Source organism: Euprymna scolopes, chromosome 25, assembly GCF_053919585.1.
Source record: "Euprymna scolopes isolate OS-2025 chromosome 25, ASM5391958v1, whole genome shotgun sequence".
Classification (NCBI taxonomy): domain Eukaryota; kingdom Metazoa; phylum Mollusca; class Cephalopoda; order Sepiida; family Sepiolidae; genus Euprymna; species Euprymna scolopes.
This window is the reverse complement of record NC_136506.1, coordinates 63,895,435-63,922,934: the sequence shown is the minus strand read 5'-3', so window position 1 is coordinate 63,922,934 and position 27,500 is coordinate 63,895,435. Positions and strand designations below refer to the sequence as shown.

The 27,500-nt window shown below is 34.1% G+C and overlaps 2 long non-coding RNA genes across 2 annotated transcripts in view; both read right to left on the bottom strand.

The window, feature by feature from the left end:
- Window positions 1-5,355, bottom strand: part of LOC145247259 (uncharacterized) — a 20,592-nt gene extending 15,237 nt beyond the window's left edge. Inside the window, exon 1 of the long non-coding RNA XR_013863223.1 lies at window positions 5,194-5,355. This is a non-coding gene — a long non-coding RNA (uncharacterized LOC145247259). The remainder of the gene's footprint in view (window positions 1-5,193) is intronic.
- Window positions 5,356-5,514: 159 nt separating this feature from the next.
- Window positions 5,515-27,500, bottom strand: part of LOC145247217 (uncharacterized) — a 47,141-nt gene continuing 25,155 nt past the window's right edge. The window contains exons 2-4 of the long non-coding RNA XR_013863212.1: window positions 24,043-24,153; window positions 14,238-14,329; window positions 5,515-5,623 (exon numbers count right to left, since the gene is read on the bottom strand). This is a non-coding gene — a long non-coding RNA (uncharacterized LOC145247217). The remainder of the gene's footprint in view (window positions 5,624-14,237; window positions 14,330-24,042; window positions 24,154-27,500) is intronic.

The following is a 27,500-nucleotide window of genomic DNA, read 5'->3' as shown; positions in this document are numbered from 1 at the left end:
GTATATATATATATGTTAACATGCATATGCATGTGTGATTACTAGGACTATAACAACAGAATATTCTTTTTATTGTTTTTACTCTAAAGTATATATCTGATACAGTTAGACACAGTTATAATCAACCAAGAATCACATCACTCTGTATAAAAGTATATAAGATATCAACGTCTATTTAGTTAAAAATGAAGACAACGAAAGGAAGTCTCATTTTAACATTTAATAAACAAACTTTATTTGTTATTTTCGTTAGTAGCTTTGGTATTAGTAAGAGAGTTGATTGAAAGAGAGAGAAAAGTGTTCAATGTGTTTAAAGATAGATTTGATATCATGCCGGCTGGTTGAAGAAGAGAATAGTTCAGTGTTTGTACACGCACGTGTTTAAAGCTAGTAGTCGGCAAGGCAAAGGAAACTGGTAAAAGAGAAAGAAAGGGCAAAGTTTTCAGTGCATTGACGTATTGTCATGCGTGAGTGTGAATTGTATTGATGTATGTTCTTTAGCGTGATAAAGAATGTTCGTTTGGGTACCGCACGTGGAAATAAATGAGAGTTTGAAAGGAGCCATAGCAAGCTCGTAGTGGGAACACAGTTGTGAGCATATGTTCAGCCTAGCCCTAGGCTAATGTTCGCTGCCCGGCAAGGTCAGATCGAAAGAGCATTAATGGTTTCAGGTTTCGCCTTTTATATACTCGGTCACATGATTGAGTGCTGGCTTGTGATTGGACAAGCCAGGAGGCAATGGATTTCAAATCTTGAATTTGTGAGAAGTAGTTTCTGCCTGTGTTTGTAGCGGCTGCTACAGATACACACTCGAGAGTCAAAACAATCAAAAGAATATGCTGTTGTCCTAGCCCTAGTGATTACTATACACATGTCACTGTGTGTGGGGGGGGTCCTTGTTCTGTTAGGGCATGTGAGTGGGTGGCAATTTGCTTCTGTTAGCCTGACCTCTTCTTCTTGAATGAGTGTACGAGATGATGGAGCTTGTATGTGAGTTTTGAAGTGTTTGTTTTCATTTCGCCTCCCTATCCCAACCCAGAACACAGTTGTGAGCATATGTTCTTGTGTCCTTTGAGGTGCACTGATTTTGATCTTTGGAGAACTTTCATTCTGTTGACCAGGTCATTAATTTTTCTTAATTTGACAGATTTGTTAATTTTGGGGTTTGAAATGATTTTCATTGGTTGAACAATATTGAGGTACCACTTTCCTGTGAAAACTTTATGTTTTTGGAAGTGAAGAGGAGAGAATATCTTAACCAGTTGCGTTTTGGTAATAATTTGAATCGCATCTCCACAATACTCTATGTGCTTTGAACATAGAGTCATCGACTAAAACTTTAATTATAATTATCATCTCAACTTCATCCATTTTATATATTATGGATGTGGGTAGTTTGTAATACAGGATAACCACCAAAAATGCCAGACATGGAATCATTAATAACATTCACAATCGTTTCGGCAATCTAAACAATAGTTGGTACAAATTAACTCCAGTTTATTTCCTGACTTGTCCACCAAGTTTCAATTATGAATGTTTAACAGTCTTTGTTTTATCGCTGTTCATATGGGGACATTTTGATACTCCTTTCATCAAAAAGAAGGTTGAATGGGTTTCACAATCACCAGACCTTAAGCCCCCTCCCCCGCTCGGATAGAGAAGTGAGTGACCGACATTTGAACTGGTGACAATGTTATGGAAATAACAAAGTGTTCTGATAACGGAATAATATTTTGAAATAAGACTGGAATTTAATGTAGAAATAAATAAGCCAGAAATGTGTAAAATAATAAAATGTTTAAAAATATGTTTAGTAATATCAGATTGGAATGTTTGGTTTTAATAAACAAAGATACATGACAAAAGATCAGGCAAGAATTTTTGGTTACGTAGATACATGACATCACGAGTTATGTAGATACATGGCGTAATAAGTTACGTAGATACATGACGTACCGAGTTACATAGATACATGACGTCACAAGTTATGTAGATACATGACGTCACGAGTTATGTAGATACATGAGGTACCGAGTTGTAATGGGCGGCCAGGAGAAACAGTCAACAGACAGGATGGCACACAGCAAGGGCAAGATCGATAATTAATTTGTAGACAAAACTGTATCATATGCTATTTAATTGGAATTCATTATTGAGATGAGTATTATTTATCATTTTTATTTATTGCGGACTATTACCACTTGACGAAGGCCAGAGGAATAGTTTTTATTTATTGTGAATTATTACTACCTGATGAAGGCCAGAGGAATAGTTGGCCGAAACGTTGTGAAACAACTAAGAAAAGATGAGGTTAATATTCTGCAATAAATAAAACTTAAAAATCAAAAGAAAAATTAAGGACTGAATCAGCGTTCAACCTTTCCAACATGAGAACAACATTCAGGAATAAGGTTGCCAAAAACAACCCCGAGGTCTGTTGTTCATGGTAGAATTTTCGTTACAGTTTTCCATTCAACAACATCAGAGATGGGCCAAGTGTATTCCCTAATTGACCATATTTAACCGCATAGAGTGGTATTCGTTCCTTTTGTTGAAGTTATGTCTTCCTTTGTCTAGCAATTGACAAAGATGTTTATTTCGTCCTTCATTTGTCATTATATGTGAACATTATGCACGGACAAAAAGGTGGAAGAAAAGCGAAGTTGTTAGTTGTTTTTTTTTTTTAAACAAATTAAAATCTATATAAATCAATTATTCTTGAGCAACTTTTTTTCCAGAAAGATAAGATATTTTTGAGCAACTTTTTTCCAGAAAGATAAGATATTTTTGAGCAACTTTTTTCCAGAAAGATAAAATATTTTTTAGCAACTTTTTTCCAGAAAGATAAGATATTTTTAGCAACTTTTTTTCCAGAAAGATCAGATATTTTTGAGCAACTTTTTTCCAGAAAGATAAGATATTTTTGAGCAACTTTTTTTCCAGAAAGATAAGATATTTTTGAGCAACTTTTTTTTCCAGAAAGATAAGATATTTTTAGCAACTTTTTCCAGAAAGATAAGATATTTTTGAGCAACTTTTTTCCAGAAAGATAAGATATTTTTGAGCAACTTTTTTTTCCAGAAAGATAAGATATTTTTGAGCAACTTTTTTCCAGAAAGATAAGATATTTTTGAGCAACTTTTTTTTCCAGAAAGATAAGATATTTTTTTAGCAACTTTTTTCCAGAAAGATAAGATATTTTTTAGCAACCTTTTTCCAGAAAGAATTTTTTCATATGAAAAGCAGAATGATATAAAACTTTTTCAACTATTTTTAATAGAATTTTAAATTGCAAATTTTCCAAAAAAACATTATTCACCGCCATTTTTGTCTACATGAATAACACATTTATGTATAAATACCTGAATTTTAAATAATTCCATCTTTTATCTCACTCTATAGATTTCACACAGTGAAATTAAAAAATCCAAAATTTAACGATAGTTTGGTAAAAACTACGGTAGCCTAAATGAAGTTCATTTAGTCCTATAAATTTCCATGTATTTTGAACGTTTGTTTTGACGATTAAGTGAAGAATCAACTTTATAAAGGCTTAATTCTTTTTTCAGAAGCGATATATATATATATATATATATATATATATATATATATATATATATGTATATACAGATGGCAAAAAGAAAGTCCGTACTTGTAATTTTTTCAAAAACTGCAAATTTAAGCTAAATTTAATGTAACTGTTTTTGATTGGCCTTTTATTGTTTTATAATTTTACCTGTTCATATTTGACTTTTAACTTTTCTTTAATTTTTGTCCAAAGTTCTTCCAAATTTGAAATTTTACTATTGCGTAGCTGTTGCTTGATGTAATGCCATACGTTTTCGATAGGATTGAAGTCTGGAGATTGTGCAGGTCAATCCAAACATGGAATATTATGCTCTTCCAGGAACCTCTTGACATTGCCAGCTGTGTGAATGGGAGCATTATCCTGCATGAAGATGGGATTATCATCCAAATTCCGACCAAAGTAGGATAGAAAATGCTCACTCAACATATTAATGTACTTGGTCGAATTAATTCAACCTTGCAAGCGAACTATAGGTCCTGGACCATTGGTACTAATAATTCCCCACACCAAAACTGAACCTCCACCACCTTGCAGCGTTGAAACTGAGCACCTAGGATTAAATTCTTCGTCTTTCCTCTGACGGACGTACTGCCTACCATCACTGCCTAGCCTATTGAACTTGTTTTCATCGCTAAAAAGCACTTTTGACCAATATGAAGAGTCATGATCTTCATTGCATCTGACTAAATCCAGACGACGCTTTTTGTTCTTTACAGAAATCATTGGCTTGCGTCTTGCAACATATTCTCGCAAACTAAATTTCTTTAATCTGTTCTTAATAGTAGAAAGAGAGCACTTTTTAACAAGATTGCACTGTTGTTGGATTTGAGGAGCCGTTTCAAATCTGTTTCATGATAGCATTGTCTTCCCTGGTAGAAGTAACTTAAGTACGACCAGATTTAGGGGCATCACAAACACTGCCGGTGTTTTGGTGCTTTTGCAGTCTTTCGTACCGTTGCACATCACATTTCAATCTTCAGACGATTTTTCGATTGGATAAATCAGAAAAGTAGAGATTAATGAGCTCCTGACGATCACTAAGAGAAAGTCGTGGCATATGGACTAAATGTTACATTGTATAACCTGGAACAACAACAATTACGATTAGAGATGCTTTGTTGCCTGTTGGTGGGTATTTTAAACTGATTTAGGGGCGATAATTTAAGTTGGTTTTAAACAAATTTTTTGCTGCGGACTTTTTTTTTCCTCCTCAATTTGAAGTTATTTGTTTTAAATTGACGTGAACACTAGAATATTTCAATTAAAAGTCAAATATAAGCAGGTAAAATTATAGAGGAATAAAAGGCGAATCAAGTGAGGTATAGGTTGTTTAAACAGTTACATTAAATTTAGCTTAAATTTGCAGTTTTTGAAAAAAATTACAAGTACGGACTTTCTTTTTGCCGGCTCTGTATATATGTATTTGTTGCTTACATTAACGCCAAAGTTAAGCAACGATGAGGCTGGCCAGTACCAGATGAGTGACCATTTTGAGAATGCTAGGCTCCGTATGTGTTGGAGACAACTCCTGCTTAGTCGTCTTATCGTAATGCATTTAGCTTTTCTTTTTTACGATTGCAGGATATTAAGAAAATTCTTACCTGTGTAGAACAGCGGGCTAATTGGCGCAATGCAATATCCAGTTGTCGGCATTTCTTGTCATAGGAATCCTGCAGTTTATGTAGAGCCATAGTTTTATCATCCTTCGAGGATGAAACCTGGATATAATTAACGAGTTCATTTAATGGTTCTTCAAAGTCAGAAACACTGGAAAGAGAAAACATGAACAGCTATTCATAATCAGAATATTTATGTAGAGCCATAGTTTTATCATCCTTCGAGGATGAAACCTGGATATAATTAACGAGTTCATTTAATGGTTCTTCAAAGTCAGAAACACTGGAAAGAGAAAACATGAACAGCTATTCATAATCAGAATATTTATGTAGAGCCATAGTTTTATCATCCTTCGAGGATGAAACCTGGATATAATTAACGAGTTCATTTAATGGTTCTTCAAAATCAGAAACACTGGAAAGAGAAAACATGAACAGCTATTCATAATCAGAATATTTAGTGACAAAAATGCGATTTCAAACTTAAGCATAACAGACAAAGCGACAGGTGGAATTTCTCATCAAGAATTAGATTGTTGCCACATGATTGATGAATCGAATGAATAAAATTTAATGATCTATGAGGAAAGTTTATGACAAGATACGCAATACAACCATCAACACCAAATCTTTTCATTGCTGATCAGATCACGGTCTGAGGGACATGGTCAAATGCCTTTTCCAGGTAAACAATTGCAAATTGTTCTTGCAGAGATATTTTTCTCGGTCTCAGAATGAATATTGCGTCTGTTGTGCTATAGCGATGCATAAAACTAAGCTACAATACTTCTACGAATGTATTTGTCTATTTATATTCGTCTATCTATCTACCACTTTCATGACTGGATCAAACAGTTTCAACTCTCGGACTGAAACTGTTCAAACTCATTGGTAATGGAGTCATTGACTTGAACTCTGTTTCTACAATTGGTGTGCAGCGATTAGATAAGATAACTTTAAACTTCTGCAGGTTAGCATAGTCAGCAGAACAGGAAATGAGAAGGGAAATCCAAAGTCTAGCTTTCTGAGGGAGCAAACTATTAGAGTAAATAGCTTTCCAGCATATAGAGACCTCAACAGTGAAGAGGTGGAATTTTTCTGCTTGTCAAGTTAGTTGGGAGTATGTACATCGAGGGGGGGCACAAGTGTTATGTGTTCATCAGAACACATTCTATTAAAGTACTTGTAAAACATGCAAAGAGATACAACATTGCATCGATAGGACAAATTGATAGCGATTGGTCAATAGTGCAGATTTAAGATTCTTTTTTAAACCTTGTTTTCAAGAGAGAGACTAGTGGTAGATACACCAGCCCAGATGTGGCGACAATACTCCATGCATTGTGGCTTTCTAAGGATATTGTGGCTTTCTAAGGATATAGGATACTCTCTGGTGTGAGTAATTTTCTAGTGCAGTAGAGGGAGCCCACTTTTGGCATCCTTGACAATGTTTTGTAAAGAAAATCCCCAAAAATGAAAGACCCTTGAAGATACAAAATTTGCAAAGCCCGAATACTTACAATTTAATCTGTAGTTGCATTAGTGATGTGCCTTGCGTGCCCTCAGAGCTGTTAATTGTATTTTCCAGACCTATCCTTCTTGACTGAGGCAAATCAAGAATTTGAGAGAATGGCAATTATTTGTATCGCCGTATTGATTGAAAGGTTCTTATAAAGTCCATGATAGAATTGGGACGAATCTGTAATTTCTTTTACAAATTCCCCAGCCACAATGGGATTCATCCACTGAAAGAGATTTTGAGAATGCTTTCTGCAAGGATAAAGCAGCAAAAGCTCCCTTGAATTAGAGACGAATGTAAGACGTCCTTTCACATTCAAACTGGAAAAACTGATCTTGCTGCACCTTTTTAAATAAAACAATGCGCATTATGCATGCGTATAAAAAAAAAGGTAGGAAACGTTCAAGGCAACTCCCAAAATGCAACAGCGGAAGTGTTCCAAACAATACGAATTCCTACATCCCTCAATGTATTTGTTCCAATTCATGTTACTTGTGAATGTTAAGCCGAGGGGTTTGAAGGATGGGCGCTCAGCTAAGGTGTCATTTGTTATGGCAATACAGCTTTTGTCTGCTTACTACATCAATGCATCAACAAGTGACTACATATACTTTAGTGGCTGATCTTGTGAACATGCTAATCAAAAATGGTAAAATTCCTTCTGCCTGAGAGAATAATTTTGTTGTTGATTTATACAAGAGAAAGGGTGATTCATTGAAAAGCAGCAACTATCACGAAACTGTTTGATCAAGTCATGAAGATAGCGGAAAGGGTGATAGAAAAGCTTGGTGTGGCATAACAGAAACAGTCGTCGTTGTGAAGCAATTGTAGCAAAAATATTTGAAGAAAACACAAAATTAATTCTGCTTTTAACCTGAAAAAAAAAAGGCGTTCGACATCACTTTGTGCACCGGTGGATAATGACAAAACATGTCGTTGATGAGTGAAATGTGCATCTTGGTTAATCTATGTGCACCAATTCTAGTAGTAAGATTCTGATCAGCGACTCCTTTAATGATAAGGTTGAGGTAAAGATTTGTGTATTGATTATCATGATTAGGTTTACAGGAAGTGGATTGCAAAGGAGATTAATCACTATTGAAAATGTTAAAGATATCCTCGTACATCTTGTTCAATTAAAGGCAAGTTCCGTACTGAGCTCTCTGTGAATGGTTTGCAGAAATTAAAAAATTTGGGCTCATCAAGGCGATTTGATCTGCATCTGTATGGTATGTGAATAAGGTTCTATCTCACATGTATGGACTGAATACAGTAAGTTTTGCAAAATTCTTACTATCGAGTTAACATGCAAGTGAATGCTGGGTCTGAGGATGACATGACTATGTTTCAGTGGATTTGTAGTGCGCGTTTCTTTAGAAAAAGTTACATGGCTTGTTGCACCTTGGTAATTTTTGCCAATGAGATTATTTTGATTTGCTTTAATAAGAGAAGATGGAAGAGGTATGAAATAATATAAATTATTAAAAAATAACGGTGCAAGCCTGTGGGAAAGGAGAAACAGAGGATGAGAGAGAAAGGAGAGAAAGAGAAGAGAGAAAAAGAAAAGAGGGAACGTGAGAGAGAGAAAAAGAAAAGAGAGAGAAAGAGAAAGAGGAGGAGTCAGAAAGTACCTATTATAACATCACGATGTATTATGAAATCCTTTGTCAAAAAGTGAGTATTTTTTTCTATTGATTCTGCTTAAAACATTGATCATCTTCAATGAATCAAATCTTTTCCTTTTATATTTAATGTACAAAGTTATTCACATGTCATCTAATATATATATATATATATATATATATATATATATATATATATATATATATATATATATATATATATATACTAGCAGGGATAACCGACATTGCTTGGGATTGAATGAGAATCAACAAATGTTTCACACTTCCAATATTTTTAGTGTCATCGAAATCAGTGAAATCATCCATTCTTCTATCAAATCAATCGATTATTTAGACATGAACCCACAACGATGCACTGCAGTGACTCAGTCCACAATTCCTTGTAATCTAGGTTACACTTTTAGAGAACCAACTGTTGATTTTATGAAATTATTTTTATATGACTTGTAATCAAATTAAAAATGCAAAAGTCAAGTGCAATGATTCAATTGTGTTATAAACAGAAACATACATTTTTAAAGCATTCCTATCTTATCAAAAAAATTGTTGATTTTATGCACCGGCCCCTTCTGTTTGTGTGGTGATAAAACTTCTCAAATACATGTGTGATGTAAGGCTGTATAAAAGTGTTAACTTTGGTCAAAATTGGACTGTTCTTCTTGTAATGGGATTTCTTTGATTATCGATTTTTGATACTTATCGGAAGTATTTCAATACAAAACCTGTCTAAGAACACTCCCAGGCACATAAGGTACATATGCGTGAAATTTTTAGAGTCCATAAGAAACGATCTCTCTTTCTCTCTCTCTCTCTCTCCCTCTCTCTCTCTCTCTCACACACACACAAAGTGGCTTTTATACAGTAGCGTCCAAAACTAAGGGACAAAATTTTAAAACCTAATATTTGTTAGAAATAACAACTGTGAAAAGCTGAAATTTAAACAACTGGTAGTCGTTATCATCCATAATAACATAATAAAATTTGAATAATTTGCAAAGGATAGAAAAAGAATTATAATTATTTATTTATTTTCAAAATAGGAACGTCCAAAAGTAAGGACAAAATTGAGAAAAACAATGTAAACCGCCAAAAAAAACAATAAAAATACATGTACAATCAATATTTAGTAAATGAGCCCTCGTTCTCAATGACAGCTACACATCTTCAACTACAAGAATGAATCAGTTCTTGACAATCCCTGATACTAATTTTAAACCATTCTTCTTGAAGCTTCACCCACAAATCCTCTGTGTTAGTGGGATTTCTTTCCATAACTTTCACTCTTACGGTCTTCCAAAGATTTTCTATTGGATTTAAGCCAGGACTTTGCGGTGGCCAATCCATAATTTCGAAATCTTGCTCGCTACGGTAACTCATTAACACCTTTGCCTTGTGACATGGGAATTATCTTGCATAAAGGTAGCCCTATCGAAACGTGAATTCTGTATGATTGGCACAACATGACCTTGAACAATGTTTTTATAGATCTGCGCCTTTACACGAGTTTGTAACCAAACAAGAGGCGTTGTACCATGGCTAGAAAACATTCCAAATACCATGACGCTTCCGCTCTCAAACTTGACAGTTTTCTTAGTACATTTTGCACTTAATCTTTCACCAATAGTCTCTTTACATTGTTTTTTTCCATCATTTCCAAATAAATTAAACTTGCTTTCATCACTGAAAAATACTTTTGCCCAATTTTCATATGTCCAAATTACATACCTGTTTGCAAACTCTAATCTCTTCTTCTTCTTCTTCTTCTTCTTCTTCTTCTTCTTCTTCTTCTTCTTCTTCTTCTAAATAACAAGTGGCTTCTTCCCTAGGGTTCGATTAAACAGCCCTATTTCTTGCAGTCGTCTAGAAACAGTCTGTCTTGACACATTGCCACATGAGGTACTATTCATAACCCTTTAATTTCTGTGCAAGACTTAAAACTGTCCTTTAATGACATACGCTGCATTATTCGATCTTCTCTTGCCGAAGTTTTGCGGTATCTGCCGGTTTTAAAAGCACTATTTTGCTAGTATCATTGTAGGATTTAACAACCCTGCCTACAACACTCTTGGAACATTTCATTTTCTCTGAAATCTCTCTAATTGTGTGCTTTTACTTGTATAGCTTCACAACAGCTTGTCTCACAGAGTAATCAAGTTTTTGACGTTTCGCCATGGTGCCAGCTGATGCATCATTTACAAATGACTAAGTAAGATTATTCTTTAGAGGAATTCAAAAAATTTGAATATAGCATGCTGTTTACATTGTTTTTCTCAATTTTGTCCCTTACTTTTGGACGTTCCTATTTTGAAAATAAATAAATAATTGTTATAATTCTTTTTTTTTATCCTTTGCAAATGATTCAAATTTTAGTATGTTATTATGGATGATAACGACTACTAGTTGTCAAAATTTCATCTTTTCACAGTTGTTATTTCTAACAAATATTAGGTTTTAAAATTGTGTCCCTTAGTTTTGGACACTACTGTATATAAATATGAAACCATGTGTACCATGTGAACTTGTGTGTCATGGATTTCTTTTTCTTCAACTTTTCTTCTGCTCGTGTCATTGTCTATCACATTAGCAGCTGTCGAGATAGCGCGCATGGGTTCATAAGCATAAAAAAATAAAATAAAATGCAAACTCTGGCACATTCTACAAATATCCGTTGCACTCGGTGTGTGTGTGTGTGTGTGTGTGTGTGTGTGTGTGTGTGTGTGTGTGTGTGTGTGTGTGTGTGTGTGTGTGTGTGTGTGTGTTAGACACCATTGAGTTTCTACATGCTAATGTCCACATTCACATCTACTGTTGAGTCCGGGTTTGAAAGTTGCCATGAACTCATCTCATTCTGCTATACAACCTCTCCGATCTCTTAAAGCTCTCCCGATATTGTCCAAGCAGCAACCTGAGTTCAACTATGTAAAACTTGCAGCTGTCCCCAACTATCACCGTCGTTAACCTTCTCTAACCTTTCCCAACTATCTTAAAACTATTGCAAAATCAATTGCCATCCCCCAAAGCAACTCTAAAATATCATAATATTTAATATTATTTAACAATTAATATTATTTAATATAATAAAATAACGGCCTTGTGCCTAATTTGCTTTGGTGGGAAATCAAATAAATACAATAAAATATGTTGACCTTCTTTATCCCAATCATCGCCACTCCTTGACCACCTCAGCTTACTTTTGTCTTCCTTGGTGAACAACTTCCTATCCAGTGTTTTTCCACCAACCTCATTTCCTATACTTTTGTGTTTCCGATAAACTTATTTCTTCTTGTCTTTTGTTATACATGTTTTTCTTTTTCTTTCTATCCCACTTCACAACACTTGGGGGGAACGTCAATAGTATCTCTCACACACACATATATGAGAGAGAGAGAGAGAAAGAGAGAGAGAGAGAGAGAGAGAGAGAGAGAGAGAGAGAGAGAGAGAGAGAGAGAGAGGGAGATTGTGGAGTGACCAATGAACATACTTTCTCCAGCCGATGAATTCCATCATTTATGTCTGTGTTTTAAACTCTTTTTCATAATAAACTATCTAATGTTTCTTATGTAGATTTTCTGGAAATATATGTAAATTCGTTGAGTTGTTATAAGATGATAAAAAGATTTTCAAAAGATATGTTGATATAAACATAGAGGAAGATAGAGATAACACATACAAGTATAGATAGATTAAAGATTGAAATCAGTCAATATAATAGAGAGAGAGAGAGAGAGAGAGAGAGAGAGAGAGAGAGAGAGAGAAAGAAAGAGAGAGATTCAAACAATTTAACCCGAGTTCAATGGGTGACTCATCGGTCACATTGTTTTATTTATTTATTTTTCTAATATAATTTATCTTCGGTGGTATTTGATGCCCTGCAGAGATTAGGCTTTGGTGGGTGGGGATAGATGGGATTGTTATGACTTGAAGTGGGGTAATATCCCTTGCGAAATAGACATCAATACTAGTAATTACTCAGTGAGAAACAACATCTGTTGAGCATCTGGAACACGTGGCGTGAGTAACGGTGGCGGCGGTGGCGATGGTGGCGTCGGTGGTCTACACAAGTGGCTTACATACATGAAAATGAAATGACGACCCCCCTCCCCTCTGAAACAATACACATTTATTTTCTACAAAACTGAAGTCAATTATTATTCATTTATGAGTTGAAACTTTTGCTTTTATACATGTCGACTTGAGTTCTTCGAACGGCATCATGCTGGATAGGGTTTGAATTAATTCTAAGAAGTCATAGAAAGTCGATGATACTTTTTTTTTTTTCAGCCTCAATCACCGCCTCGATACGGGTCTGGAACTGGGAGCATGTATTTTCCAAAGGCGCCGGCGAGAGCTCGGCAAATACTCGGCAGATGGCAGTAATCAGGCTGGCTTGGGTATTGTGGGAGGTCATGTTTGCGATGTTTTCGACGTATGACCAAACAAAGTAGTCCAGCGTTTTCAGCTCGGGGGAGGAGAGGGGGCCAGAGAGAAAAGGGTACAAAGTCGTAGCGCTCCTTCTGAAGCCAAGCCTGGGTCTCTTTGGTCTTGTGGGCCGGTGCCAAGTTCTGCTGCCACACCCAGGGTTTGTCAGCGGCCACCTGATTGCACCAGGGGATCAGCACATCCAGGTACATTTTGGTGTTGACTTTCAAGCCGACTTCGAAGATGTGAGGTGACATGATTTGGCCCTTACTTGGAACCACACCAAAGACCATAACCGTATCCGGAAACTTTGTTTTCATCATTGTGGGCGCATCTCTCTTATTTGTGGTAATCCAGCGATGCATTTTTAGGGTGCTGGCAATGGTCCTGTTGTCCTAATTTTGATCGGTAGAGAGCATGAGTTGCATAGTGGTACATCTTGGATCTCGCTTAATGAACATTGTATCAGTTTCAGACATGATAGGATGCTCCTATCGCTCTTGGGATTTGTACACAACTGGCCAACTAGTAGATGGTCTGCAATAAAAAATAAAAAAAAGAAAACCAGTTTTCATCAAACGGAAATGGAATCATGTCATCTAAGCCGACTGTTTTATCGTTCTACCCTGTAGTATGAACATGTCATTATTTGGTGCCATAAGAAGAACAGCACGTACATTTAAACATACGTGACAACACACACATTGATGAGTATATAATGAGGATAGTAATTCTGCCACTTGAATAATGGACACAAGTCTTACAATTGGCCGGAACCATACAAACTGTTAATTATACAGTTGTAGAATGTACTTTCTTTAGCAGTGTTTGTTGTCATCCAACTCACAAGAAGCGAACACGACAGTTATTAGTTTTATAGTTTTTTTTTATTGTTTAATTGACAAAATAGTTTAGTCATTAACAGTTCATTTGGTCCTTATCCCGAATTCATTCTATATTACAAAACAAAAATCAAGAACTGTATGATGTACGTATCTGTGACGGAAACAAAATATTGTACACCAAATATCACATAAATTATAAAGAAAATCATTTTAAGTGAGTTTTTCCAATGCTCTCCTCCCCATTTTAAGAATAGCTTTTCAAAATCTGGCTAGTTTGAATTATTTGGAGTTATCTTCCCTCTTTCTTCAGACTATTTTCAAGATGACGTCGTGAGATTGTTCTTGCAGTTTAGTTATAAAATAGGGTTTTCTTATTTAAAAATGAAACTACTTGATCAATTTACATGATTTTTTGGTATACAATATTTTCTTTTTGTCACGGGTGCGTACACCATACAGATTTTTTATTTTTTGTATAGGGACAAACGCCATTTGTAAGAAACAAATTTAAAGGTGTAGCTTTTTAGGTCGTGCAAAAGTAAAAGGACGTTTGCCGCTTCTTTGCTTTTAATTTTAATGGCGGCAAATCGAATAAATGTTTACCTTTGAAAAAGTCTGGACGTAATTTTCTCCATTTCTGTTAAAGGTTCTTTTGGCAAGTATTCTTTAAAAACGTTTTCTTTGAAATAAATCAGCTGAAATAAAATTTTAAAAACATATTTGTTAAAAATCGATCACGGATAAAAATTTGATCATTGCTAAAACTCAGTGATAAGCAAAACTTGATTATAAGTACAATTTGATCATGAGTCATGACTATATATGCAGAATTACAAGTGGCTTGCCTACAGTTCACACAAAATACTGTGCGTCGTGAGGCCAACTTTCACCAAACAATGATGGCCTTTATGTGCGTTTTCAGCAAAGGTAACAGCATGCTGTCTCTCAGTTTTAAACAAAGACTCAAACTCAATCCAAATGGTTATATTAAGTTGTTATCAAACGCTGGTGGTGACTGCAGGAAAACTATGCATGTAGCAGCAGAACTCAGCTCTCTAAAAATCCAGCAGTGGCTGTGTGAAAATTTTCACTTCACCAATCCTAACATCTGCTTCTCTCCTAACTTGCCTAATTACAACTAGTTACAACAACGAAAGATACCAACCGCTTGCATCACCCGGAAGATAACAGTGGCTAAGTGGTTAACAGTACAGGCTGACAATCTGAGTGTGCTAAGTTCAAATCCAGTTTGTTACATAGGAATGTTGGCAACCTTCACGCGGTCTCTCCAATGTCTTTCTTGAAATAATTCTAATAAGAAAGATATCGAGGAAACGAATGCCAACAATAATCATCTGATTCATGCAAAATGTAGGAATGATGCTCGACAAAAGCATCAATCTGCATCACTAGTGTTGAAGCATCTTTCAAAGGATATCATAAAAATGGTGTCTTCCAGGTTCAGGTTCCACTTGGAGGCTGTGATGGAGAGTCAGGTTGAGCTGATCCTTTAAAAGATGCACTTTTAATTTAGAGAATATATCAATTAGTCTAATCACTAATATATGTCAGGGTTTTTTCTTTCATTTCCAAAAAGTGTAAAATTCATCCTCAGCATTTTGATGAATTTGAATTGCAAAGCAACACTAACTTATCGATTTTTATAGACTGAAAGCAAATTGATCTTTTAAAAACCAAAAATAAAAATGTATTTTTCACATCAAATAATCATTCAATGAAAAAGAAAAACATCATAATTGGATTTGATGTTATGGAAAATATTAAAACAAGCTTTTTGGTTTATCTCCCTTTGCACGTTTGTCAATAGATTTCCACCAATGAAAAACATGGCAAGATGGAGTATTGGAATAGTAAACCATAAATTGTTATTAACTTATAATTAAATTGTTATTAACTTATAATTAAATTGTTATTAACTTATAATTAAATTGTTATTAACTTATAATTCAATTGTTATTAACTTATAATTAAATTGTTATTAACTTATAATTAAATTGTTATTAACTTATAATTAAATTGTTATTAACTTATAATTCAATTGTTATTAACTTATAATTAAATTGTTATTAACTTATAATTAAATTGTTATTAACTTATCATTAAATTGTTATTAACTTATAATTAAATTGTTATTAACTTATAATTAAATTGTTATTAACTTATAATTAAATTGTTATTAACTTATAATTAAATTGTTATTAACTTATAATTAAATTGTTATTAACTTATAATTAAATTGTAATTAACTTATAATTAAATTGTTATTAACTTATAATTAAATTGTTATTCACTTATAATTAAATTGTTATTAACTTATAATTAAATTGTTATTAACTTATAATTAAATTGTTATTAACTTATAATTAAATTGTTATTAACTTATAATTAAATTGTTATTAACTTATAATTAAATTGTTATTAACTTATAATTAAATTGTAAAGAGTAAATCAATAAAATATAAAATCAATAAAAATAAAATCAATAAAAATAAAATCAATAAAAATAAATATTGATAATAGTTTTTTGTGGGTTTGTATTTTTGTTTTTGTTTTTGTTTTTTTACGATTTTACACAAATTGTGCACATATTGTAACTATTTCATTTTTTTTTTCTTTCATTTTTTTTTCATTTTTTTTTTCATTTTTTTTCATTTTTTTTTCATTTTTTTAGTTTTTTTATTTTTTTCGTTTTTTCATTTATTTTTTTCATTTTTTTCTTTTATTTTTTCATTTATTCCTTCCGTTTTTTCTATTTCGTTTCTTTTTTTTCCTTTTTCTGTTGTGGTTTAAAATATAAAAGGCGATCAAATGTTACTTACTGTGAGAATAGAAATGAAAACTTACCAGCTGAAAAGTGAATGTTGTGTTTTGCATGTCATGAGTGTACACCAACAAGTATAACAAAAAGGAAAAACTTCACAGGGTAGATTTTTATAGTTGGCATTGACGTGAGTAAAGTGATTTGCATGTCTGGCAACAAACTGACTTAAATAAAGAACAGGCGGTGAGTTTTTAAAGAAAGACAGAAAGTGTTAGTGTTAGAGATGTATAAATTATGCCAGCATTTGAACAGAAATTCTATTTGAAGTTCGGATTCCTATTGTAACCCCATTTTTTTTTTTTTTTTTTTTGGACAGTCAATTGATTACAAGTTATTTCGGCACGAAAAGAAGATAGTGAGATTGTGAGATTAAACAAAGATATGATATCGCCGTTTAGTGGAGAAGGTGATGTAGTTGGATGGATGAAGAAAATGGACTTGGTTGTTCAGCTACAAAAAGTACAAGACCTTGTTAGTTCCATCCCACTTTTTCTGCATGCTCTCTACCTTGAGATGATTGATAGATGATGAACAAATAGAAATGAGACTAATGACAGTTGTCATCAAAGGGCTTTTGAAGTATATAATTTACCTTATGTTGGGAAAATCAGTCTAGCTATTTAGCATAGAAGACCAATTAGTGGAGAGAATTGAGCCTGTAACCTAACAGCTAACACTTGTTTATGCAATCAACTGACATATCTATAAATAGGATTATCACATTTAGACGCAATCATCATCATCATCATCATCATCATCATCATCATCATCATCATCATCATCATAATCATCCCTCTAAATTAAACCTGCTTGTCATGATCGTGACTATGTTGTAGGATCTATCGTTCTCTGATTGTCTTTACCTGCGCATGTAACAAGCAAAGACATATCAAGCACAGAACCGCAAATCAATGGAGTGGGAGTTGCAACGTTGCCTTTGTGCCATTCTTCTGTGGTTTTTGTGTCAAACGTTTCCTAATTTCATATGCAACCATTTAACCTTGTTGCATTCAGTGTCTGGAGTAAAAACCTGAAATTTCGCAAGTTACAAAATAGCTGTGACCAATGAAGAGGGTTTCACACAGACCAATCCTGATGCACAAGCTTTGTAAACTCTGTGCATAAGTTTGATATACTTAACCTCATCATCATCATGATGATCATCATCGATATCATCGCCATTATCATTTTTATCGTCATCATTGTTATCATTATCATCATCATAATCATCATTATCATTGGCATCATTATTGATGTCGTCATCATCATCATCATCATCATCATCATCATCCATATCATCATTGTCATCGTCATCATCATCATTATTATTGATGTAATCATCATTATCATTATCATTGTCATCATAATTACTGTCATCATCCTCAAGCATATAACACCTTACAAATTATTTTTCACAGGCATGTGTTTACTCAAAGTATTTACAACCAGTGAAATCGTTTAACGTTTGTTTTACATTCTGGCATATTTAATATTTGCCATATTAAGGAGATTTTGGAGTTTGATCTGATATTTTTTTTTTTTTTTTTTTTTTTTTTACATGGGTGTCACCACTTATCAAGGCCCAGAGGCCACTCAAGGATAAGGGTTAATAGGTATACATTAGTCATTGTGATTTTATCATAGTAAACAGTGGGAATTTTGTAACTTAGATTACTTAGGGGGACGATTCAATTAGAACTTGTTCACATTGGACATTTTCTTCTTTTTTTTTTTTTCATAGGTATCAACACATTATCAAGGCCAAGATAAGGATAAGGGTTAAAGAGTGTACAGTAGAAATTGGACAATATAATAATCATTAGTAATGAAAATTTGTTAAATTTGATAACTTATATGGAACGGTTCATCAAGAACTTATTTACGTTAGACTTGAAGACAACCATATTGTAGTCAGCCGGAAAGCAGGAAAACGGAAGACAATTCCACAGGCGTGCAGTTCTAATAAAAAAGCTTTGTTCATGGAATCTACGTTTAGGTTTAGGCACAGATAAAGAGTGGGAGTAATTATTGATAGTGTTTACAGCTAGACGAGTGTTTCTTGTGAAAGTTTTGCGAGGGGGGACCATAGATTGAAGCTCATTCGAACACTTTATTATTAGCTGACTATGAATAAGAGAGATTGTTTTTCTACAATTTGGTCAAATGATTTATTTTATGTCGTAACACATGATTTGTGAAATAATTATGTACAGACTTTGATGCATAATATCTACAATCTACGTCTATACTTACGTTTTCCATCCAACTCGTGAGTTAGTTGGCCTGCTATTTTTACAAATTGATACTGACAAACCTGCAAGATGACTTGCTTGCTGCTGCAAATAATGTCTTCTATTTTCCATATGGAAGAGATGTTGCTCTATCCTTATTTTTCTTTGCTTCCTCCTTATAGTACACGCCTGAGAGATTGACCAATAAAGTTTGCCGCACTACTGCCTCCTTGGGTAGAACTTCAAATCCTCTGATGTCAAACGTAAAGTATCATCACTAGAAAACTTAGTTTCGACAGTTTATAGATTAACCAGATGTTTCATCACATTAAATAGATCTCAGAACAGATTTGTGAATATTTTCCATTGAACATAAATACCTGGTGACTTTAAGAAAATATACCATCTATCCATGGAGACGTTAATAAAATTCACAATCCTTTCTTATTTGGTGCAAATAAATTTCGCTCTATATCCTGATTTGTCCACCAAGTTTCAGTCAGGAATTCCCATCAGTTCCATTGGTTATTTTGCTGTCATTCAATAATACCTGTACTTAGATACAACATACAAAATTGTCAGTAGCTCTGGTTTGGGCTGTGATGACTCTCTTTAGTTAAAGCATAATCTGAAGCTTGTTATATTAGACTTTACCTCTGATAAAAACCCAAAGATAAAATTTGGGTGTTCAAGCTCCGATGACTGTGAGGTTCTACTGTTTGGAAGGATCACCAAATATCACCGCATATCTCTGAATGTCGATAAAACAAGCTCTGTTTGACATTTGTAGTGACTAAATTGTAAATCAATTCCAATAAACGCTAAAAAGCAAATGTTCTAATTGTTACCTTGTTTTTTTCTCTACTTCGTTTGGATTCACTTTCAGCTATGCTTCTAAAAGCAAATTATTTTTCACAGGAATGTGTTTACTCAAAGTATTTTCAACCAGTGAAGTTGTTTCAAACCCTAATTATATTATTTACACACATACATATTCAAAATATGAACATACTGATGTATACATTTTTAGGCTTTGTAATTATTAACTCACCTTTTTTCACTCAACATGAATTTTCATAAAAAATACTGAAAATAACTTTATATGTTTATAAAATTATAAATATAAAATTGCTTTGTTATAAAATTTCGTTTTTCTCTATTTTTCATTTACAAAACTTAGTACTTACTAATTTGTGACTCTCAATATTTCAATTATTTCCATTTTAATATGCATATATCTTTCATTTTTTTCATTCTTTTAACATAACTTTTATATCCAAACCATATTAATTATTGGTATAATTTTTAGTAATACCTGAAGACGCTATTGCCTTCAAAAAATGGCCCAACTAAAGACCAGGGGCCGTTCCACACATTCATGACTTAAACTTGGTAGACAAGTCAGGGTATAGACTGAAGCTTATTTGTATCGAACATGGTTGAATTGCAGGAAACTAATGTTAAATATATTGAAGAGTCTAGGAGTGACTTGTATTTTTATCGATGTTATTTTGTATATTATTTACGACTTTATCATTAGACGCCTTCAAATGAAGGTTGGCTAAAGAGGATCAACCTATAAAATTAAGTAAGAGTTGCTCATTTTTTGTTATACAAAATTCCTTTTTAGACACGTTACACTCAACAAAGATTTGAAAAAGAATAATCGACCATAATAACTTCACATTGCAACATGCCTGTGATCAGGCAAATGTATTAAATTTAGTAGAAATGAAATTCAGAAAATTACGATACACTCGGTTGCAGTAACTTCAGAGACTTTGTAACCTATAATGCTCCCCTCTTTATTGCATGAAACATTTAACTCTTTGAAAATATCAACCATGAATAAATGTGATTTTCCTTTGAGGGCAAGACACATGCAATGTCATTATGCCCTATTACAAAGGACAAATGCTTCCATGGCAGCAAACTGGGACATTCATCGAAAACTTATCTGAGCAAATTTTTATATTGAACTAGCCTGGGTGCCCGGCATTGCCTGGGTGTTAGGAGGTGTGTGTTGAACAAAAAAAAAAAAGTAAATAAATAAAGTGGTAGTAGGCAAGCAGGCTCGAACCCATGACACGAAGGCAGAAAAAGAAAACCTGATTTCTTACCACTACTCAATGACGCGACCAGAAGTTCGAAACATTAAAATTAAACAAAGTCAATCCAACCGATACGATGACTTGCAAAAATGGCTCGCAAAAATTGATCCCTCCTTGTCGAAAACTGCCCAGTTGAGGATGAAGGAATTAATGATACTGATTTCGTTAAAATCTGTCGCCTCTGTCGAAAGTTTGAGGTAGATATGCATACATACATAATGATTGCAACGTCTTGTCAGACGAGTGCCACTCCCTCAGACACTTAAAGTCCATGAGCCCAAAAATGACTCTCTTTTTTTTTTCTTTTTAGTCCTACCGGTGAATTCACATGCTCAAGCAGGCATGACACTGAAGACGGTCATTGAGATCAATTATTACATGCTTCCAGCATTTCAAGCCTCCACACGTCACAAATTTTCCATTGCCACAGGACCATTTTTATAGACAAATGCCTGAGGGAGTATCTATACACAGATGATGTTACAGAGTCTTAGTTTTGTATGACAGCTAAGTCTCTCTCTCGGTTCAAAATGTTGAGATCCAGCAACAAGCAAGAGCAAGATAGCCAGCAACAAGTTAAACTGCAGACTAGCTCAATGCGGGTACTGGTCTCCCGCTTTATGGTTTTTTAAATCAGAGATTTGCTTCTCCTAGAAAGGTTGCCTTCACTACGGCTTACAGGAGCCCTCTCCACCCCAACACACGCATACATACACACAAACACACACGGTGCTAGTTGGCCATTGACCCCGAAAAAGGATTCATTTGCCCTTTGGAAGGTCTTTTTTTTTAATCCTTCAGTGAGACTAGCCACCCTTTTCACCAAACAAGTCTGGTGGGGGAACCAGTTTAGTCGCCGGTGACCCGACCATGAGGCAGGTAGTACTGGGTTACATGGTACCAGTAGCATATGACATGACCTGACACATACATACATACATTTAAACAGACAGGTAAGATTTATATTATAGATTATAGATGACGTCACTCAACTGTTTGTTTGCTACAATCATTGAAATCAAAACTGTTGTGATGTGTCCACCCTACGGATAATAATAAACTCTTTCGCTTATTATAAAGAGCAGGAAAGTATGTTTCTCAGCGTTAGCACACAAATTAGGCACACGTTATGCACATTTCTAGGTTTTGTAATTACTAACTCAACTTTCTTCACTAAACACGAATTTTCATAAAAAAATACTGACAACAAAGAGTGTGGGTATATGTCAGACTGACGTATCACCATGCTCATTATTTGTTGAGCATATATTTTTCTGTTCAATACATTTTGTTTCCACTGAGTTGTGTCTTTATTCCATAACCTTATGGGACCACAACAAAAACTAATATCAAAAAAATGGGCACGTAAAGAAGTTTTAAAAACCTAGGCATAGAAATATGTAATCTCCGATATTACACTTGTCGTCCACATGAAAAAAAGTTCTAAACCTTCACCAATTCTCACAAAAATGAAGGTGGTCAGCCTTTTTCTGTTCTAGCGTTATTTCCACTAATGATACCGAACTCAGCTTCAATCTCTGGTTCCTTATTTTACTTTCGTGACCTACTTACAGCATGCTCGTAATTTTCTCCTATTTTATTATGTAGTCCTCAAATTTCAACCGATCCAAAAAACAGCAATTATCTCCCTTTTGTCAAAAACAGTGATGTTTTTGACAAATGGGAGACAATTGCTGCTTTCTGGATCGGTTGTTGTTTTTAGTGGATGGTATTTTCAGTCTTCTCCTCATTGAACTGTTAATTTATCGATCTCATTAATATTTATTCTTGTGGTGTTTAGTTTTGACAAATGGTGACTCATTAATAAAAATTAAAAATTAAAAAATTCGTCAAACTACCGCAACTACAAAGAAGTTTCTTCCTTCCTCTGTGCTCCTAAAATCAAGCGGAATTTTCATGAACAGAGTTTCTTCCCAATAAGCTATATATGAAACGCATTTCCATTAACGTACTCCCTGCAGATGGTCGTCTTCAAACTGAACCTTAACAAACACTTGATATAAACCGTCCTCATAACTAATCAAGTTTTGTTAACTTTAATCTTCTCATAATATTCGTCATCATTCAACAGAAAACTGATAATATATGCATTTCATTAATACTTAGTTTCGAGTGGGTTTTAGCCTTGATAACTAGGGCTGTGACAACAGCATATTCTTTTCATTGTTTTGACTCTTGAATATATATATCCGTCAATATCTTAGATGTTTTTATATAGACGGATGTGGTTCTCGGTTGATTAAGCGTGTCTAACTGTGTCGGATATATACCCGAGAGTCAAAAGAATGAAAAGAATATTCTGTTGTCACAGCCCTAGTGATGACTCATTGTTAAAAAATGATAGAAGACATAAGTGAGATGTGCAGGAAACAAGACATTATTCTAAAACTTGGAAAGCAGCAAAAGGTTACTCAGTTGGTCGACAGAATCGTAAATGAAAACACGAAATCAATACATAACAATTCTTAACGTGTATTCACGTTCTTTCCTTTGCGATATTCTGTCCTCAATGTGTCAGATATAATACAAATAAATTAAATAAATAAAACGTTTAATCTGATTTATAAACAATAAACATACTAGCAGAGCTACTCAGCATAACTTCTATCTCATTCATTCCCATCCTCACCCTCCCCACCTTCTCTTCCTTCTTTGCCCAACTCACCCCTATCTCTGGACACACACATATAACTCGTCGACGTAAGGGCAATAACTCTGTATGTAAGTCTTGATAACATTAAATGATATAAATGGCCATTGAACACCCCCACCTCCAATAATGAATCTTATTTTAAATATTATACATCTAGTGTTATGTGGATTTAAAGAATTATTAACTTTGTGGGTATTTTTTTGGTCTTTTTCAAGTTTTAGCTAGGCATACAAATAGACATTTGCTCTTAATATTATAAATGTAATTGTTCTTGTTAAATAGAGAAATGTAGAAAAAGGATTTATTATGAACGTAAGCAGCTTAAGTTGTGAACGTAAGTAGCTAACCATATTTTCTTCAGTTAAATTGAGTTGAAATAAACTTTGAGAAATCCAGCATAGACAAGTACTCTAGCCTTATACATAAAATGACGGAATCATTTGACGAACAACAAATGAAAATAATGTACTTTTTAAGATATGCACACATGTTTCTTTTCAACGTGACATAATTTTTGTTTGCTTTAGTTGTTATCAGGTGCGTGGCTTACCTCGTTGAGAGCACTTTTGTAATTTTCCACTGTAACAGACAAGCTCTCACACGCCTTTTCCACCTGGCTGCTTGATTTGGCTTCCTCATGCAACATTCTTGATGGATCGTTCTGAAAAAAAAAAAGAAAATATATATATATATATATATATATATATATATATATATATATATATATATATATATATATATATATATATATATATATATACTACTTCATTTACTCACATAAAATTAATATACGAAAGTATAGATTTATGCGTAAACTTTAAGTATTTACTTCAAAAGTGCTCAATACGTAGGATACTAGAAAGCTGATTGGCTAACTAAAATCCTCAACAGAAGAGGACCATATAAAAACGATAAACAACCACAGAATTCGCGCATAAGCCTGACAAATCCTAGAGTGGATGAAATGCCGAATATTCAGTGTAGCTTAATCGCCATATATATTTTATAAATTACTATATATATATATATATATATATATATATATATATATATATATATATATATATATATATAAGTAATTATTTATTAAATTAATTATTAGTTTTCACACGAATCATTATTATCGCAAGAGCACGTGGTGTTCCCTGGTTTCTGGGCAACAACAAATCTCCCCGGATTTTTTTTTACTGGAAATCGTCCCAGACAAGGCGTGAATCCATTTGATGTAAGGCGTTACCAAGAATGAAATATGATTATCAAAAAAAAGAGGAGACGTCTAATGACCCCAGCCTCGAAAAGACAAAGATTATAGGTAGTAGGAAAACAGTCAAAGAGCAGGAAAATATGTTTCTCAGCGTTCGATGAAAATAGGTAATCATCATCATCATCATCATCGTCGTCGTCGTCGTCGTCGTCGTCGTTGTCGTCGTTTTCGGTTTAACATTCGAAAGAAGTTACTGGAATAGGAACCTGTATTACAATGCGGTATCAAAACAATAACTTGATGAAGACCACTAGACCAAGAAGTCAAACGAGCTGGAACAAAAAAGTAGGCAACAGATTAGATAATTCTAAAGAACATATGCCGCAATAGTTTTTATAGAAACGACTAGCAACATCACGTCTTTGAAAGAGAGATTGCACTAAAAAAAGGGGGGGGGGTGGACTAATCAAATGTTTCTGCACTTTATTAAAAATCTTCAAATGGGATAGAGATTCACTAGCCCAAATATGACACAAATGTGCCATACATAGTCTGATTCTCATACTCTTCGCATCTTTTAGTATTTGTTGCATATCACTTTGCGTTATCACAACAGTCATTTATTATTGAGTTCTCAACGTGATAATGACTGTTGACTTTCATTGGAATCTGAGTGATAATAAGGGATTCCGATACTCTCTCTGCCCTTCCAATAAAGCTCTGAACAGCCCCCCCTCTCTCTCTCTTCAATTTTTCCATCAATTACAGTTTTGGATTCTTTTGAGGGTGCATATGACAAGTAATGTTTTCTCCTTCTTATAAACGCTGCGGAACCATAGTACTTGGCTGTTGCCTATAAAAACTAAACGTGCATTTTGTGCTAAATTTTCTATCTAATATATTATTAACATAATTATGCAGATGTAACTGTTGATGAATTTAAAGTAGTCTCCCTTCACTACGCTACATATTTCAGCAAGCAGTCCACCATTTTTTTTTAAGGCATGCTTAAAACAAGAAATTGGAAAATTAGACATTAAGATGCTAGCTAAATCTTAAATTAAATAACAAAGCACAACGAAATAATTCTATTGAAACCAATACGCAAATGAAGATGAGTATTCATCATTGTCGTTGTCATCGTCGTCGTCGTCGTTTTCGGTTTAACGTTCGTTTCGCATGTTGGCTAACGTTGGACAGTTTTAAGAAATCCAAACTAACCTATCTCTGGCCAAATCTTTATTTCTCGTAAGTTCATCCATATCACTTCCTCCCACATTTTTCTTGTCCTTCCCCTGTGACCTGGCCTTTCTATCACAACTATTCTACTTCGACTAACCGAAGAACCCTCATCCACTCTTTCAACCTGGTCACACCATCAACGTCTCCTCTTCTGCACACATATCTTCCTATACTGTTCAGATTTAATCCTCGTCTATAGCCATTAAATCTAAGCCTTACACATCTATCATATAATTTCTTATACCATTTCTCTTCATGCAACGCGTGTCCTCAACTTTTCTTCTTCCATATGTAACACATTTTGTACACATGCCTGATTGATTCTTCATTTGAGTGAGAGTGGTCACATTCTCCTGTTAGTATTAGCAAATGTTTCTAAACTTAATCCAGCCACTCCTATTTCTTGTAATGAAACTAGTATCTGCCCTTCTTTGTTTCTCAATGGTATTACCGATATAACAAAAATTCTTTTGCATAAAAATATACTTTATCCACGTCTGAGTTCTTTTTTACTTCCATTATCGTACATCTCTTGAATATAAACTGGTTATCATCTCTCAACTTATCAGTAAATCCACTGCGTTTACAAATAATATTAAAACATAAGTTGCAGCGATTTCCTTTCCCCAAACCGAATTGAGGAATTTCCTCGCTCTGAAAGATTGCCAATGAATTTATTTTCATTTCAGTCTTGGTAAGAGTTATTCTTACGCCTTTACTTTCCATAGCATTCTTCCAAGTTTTTAACTTAACAATTGGACATTGTCACCTTGCATTGTGTTACAGGCAACTACTAAATCATCATTATACAGCATCTCTTTCGGACAACTCGTACATAACTCTGAAGAATAAATGCAAAAGTCAAAGTAAGGACAAAGCTCATCTTAAATTGAAAAGCAAAAATCATGCAAGTTAATTATTTTTTAACAAATACAGATTCTGATGTCACACTATGGGACGTCGATATTTAAAAAGATTGTAGACTTCTCAAACATTTTTCATATAGCAAAAATGTAAATATATTCAATATATATATATATATATATATATATATATATATATATATATATATATATATATATATATCCATTCCAGTTTTAAAGTTTGAAAGTCTATATATATGTGTGTGTGTGTGTGTGTGTGTCTCTCTCTCTCTCTCTCTCTCTCTCTCTCTCTCTCTCTCTCTCTCTCTCTCTCTCTCCCTCTCTCATACATATATATATGTGTGTGTGTGTGTGTGTGTGTGTGTGTGTGTGTGTGTGTGTGTGTGTGTGTGTGTGTGTGTGGAAGTATATAGACTTTCAAACTTTAAAACTGGAATGGGAAAAAAAACTGTTAGTCCCTTCAGCTAACATTCACGTATGTGGAGATTTCAATGTTCACAATGTGAAATGGTTAACCCACTCAAACAAGACCGATGATGAGAGGAGGTTCTGTCATGATTTCTCCATTGCTTATGACCTCACTCAGATTGTCCAAGTACCCACCCGTGTGCCCGACACTGACGGGCAGTATGCGAGTCTCCTAGACTTCTTTCTCACAACTTGTTCAGTTTCTGTTCT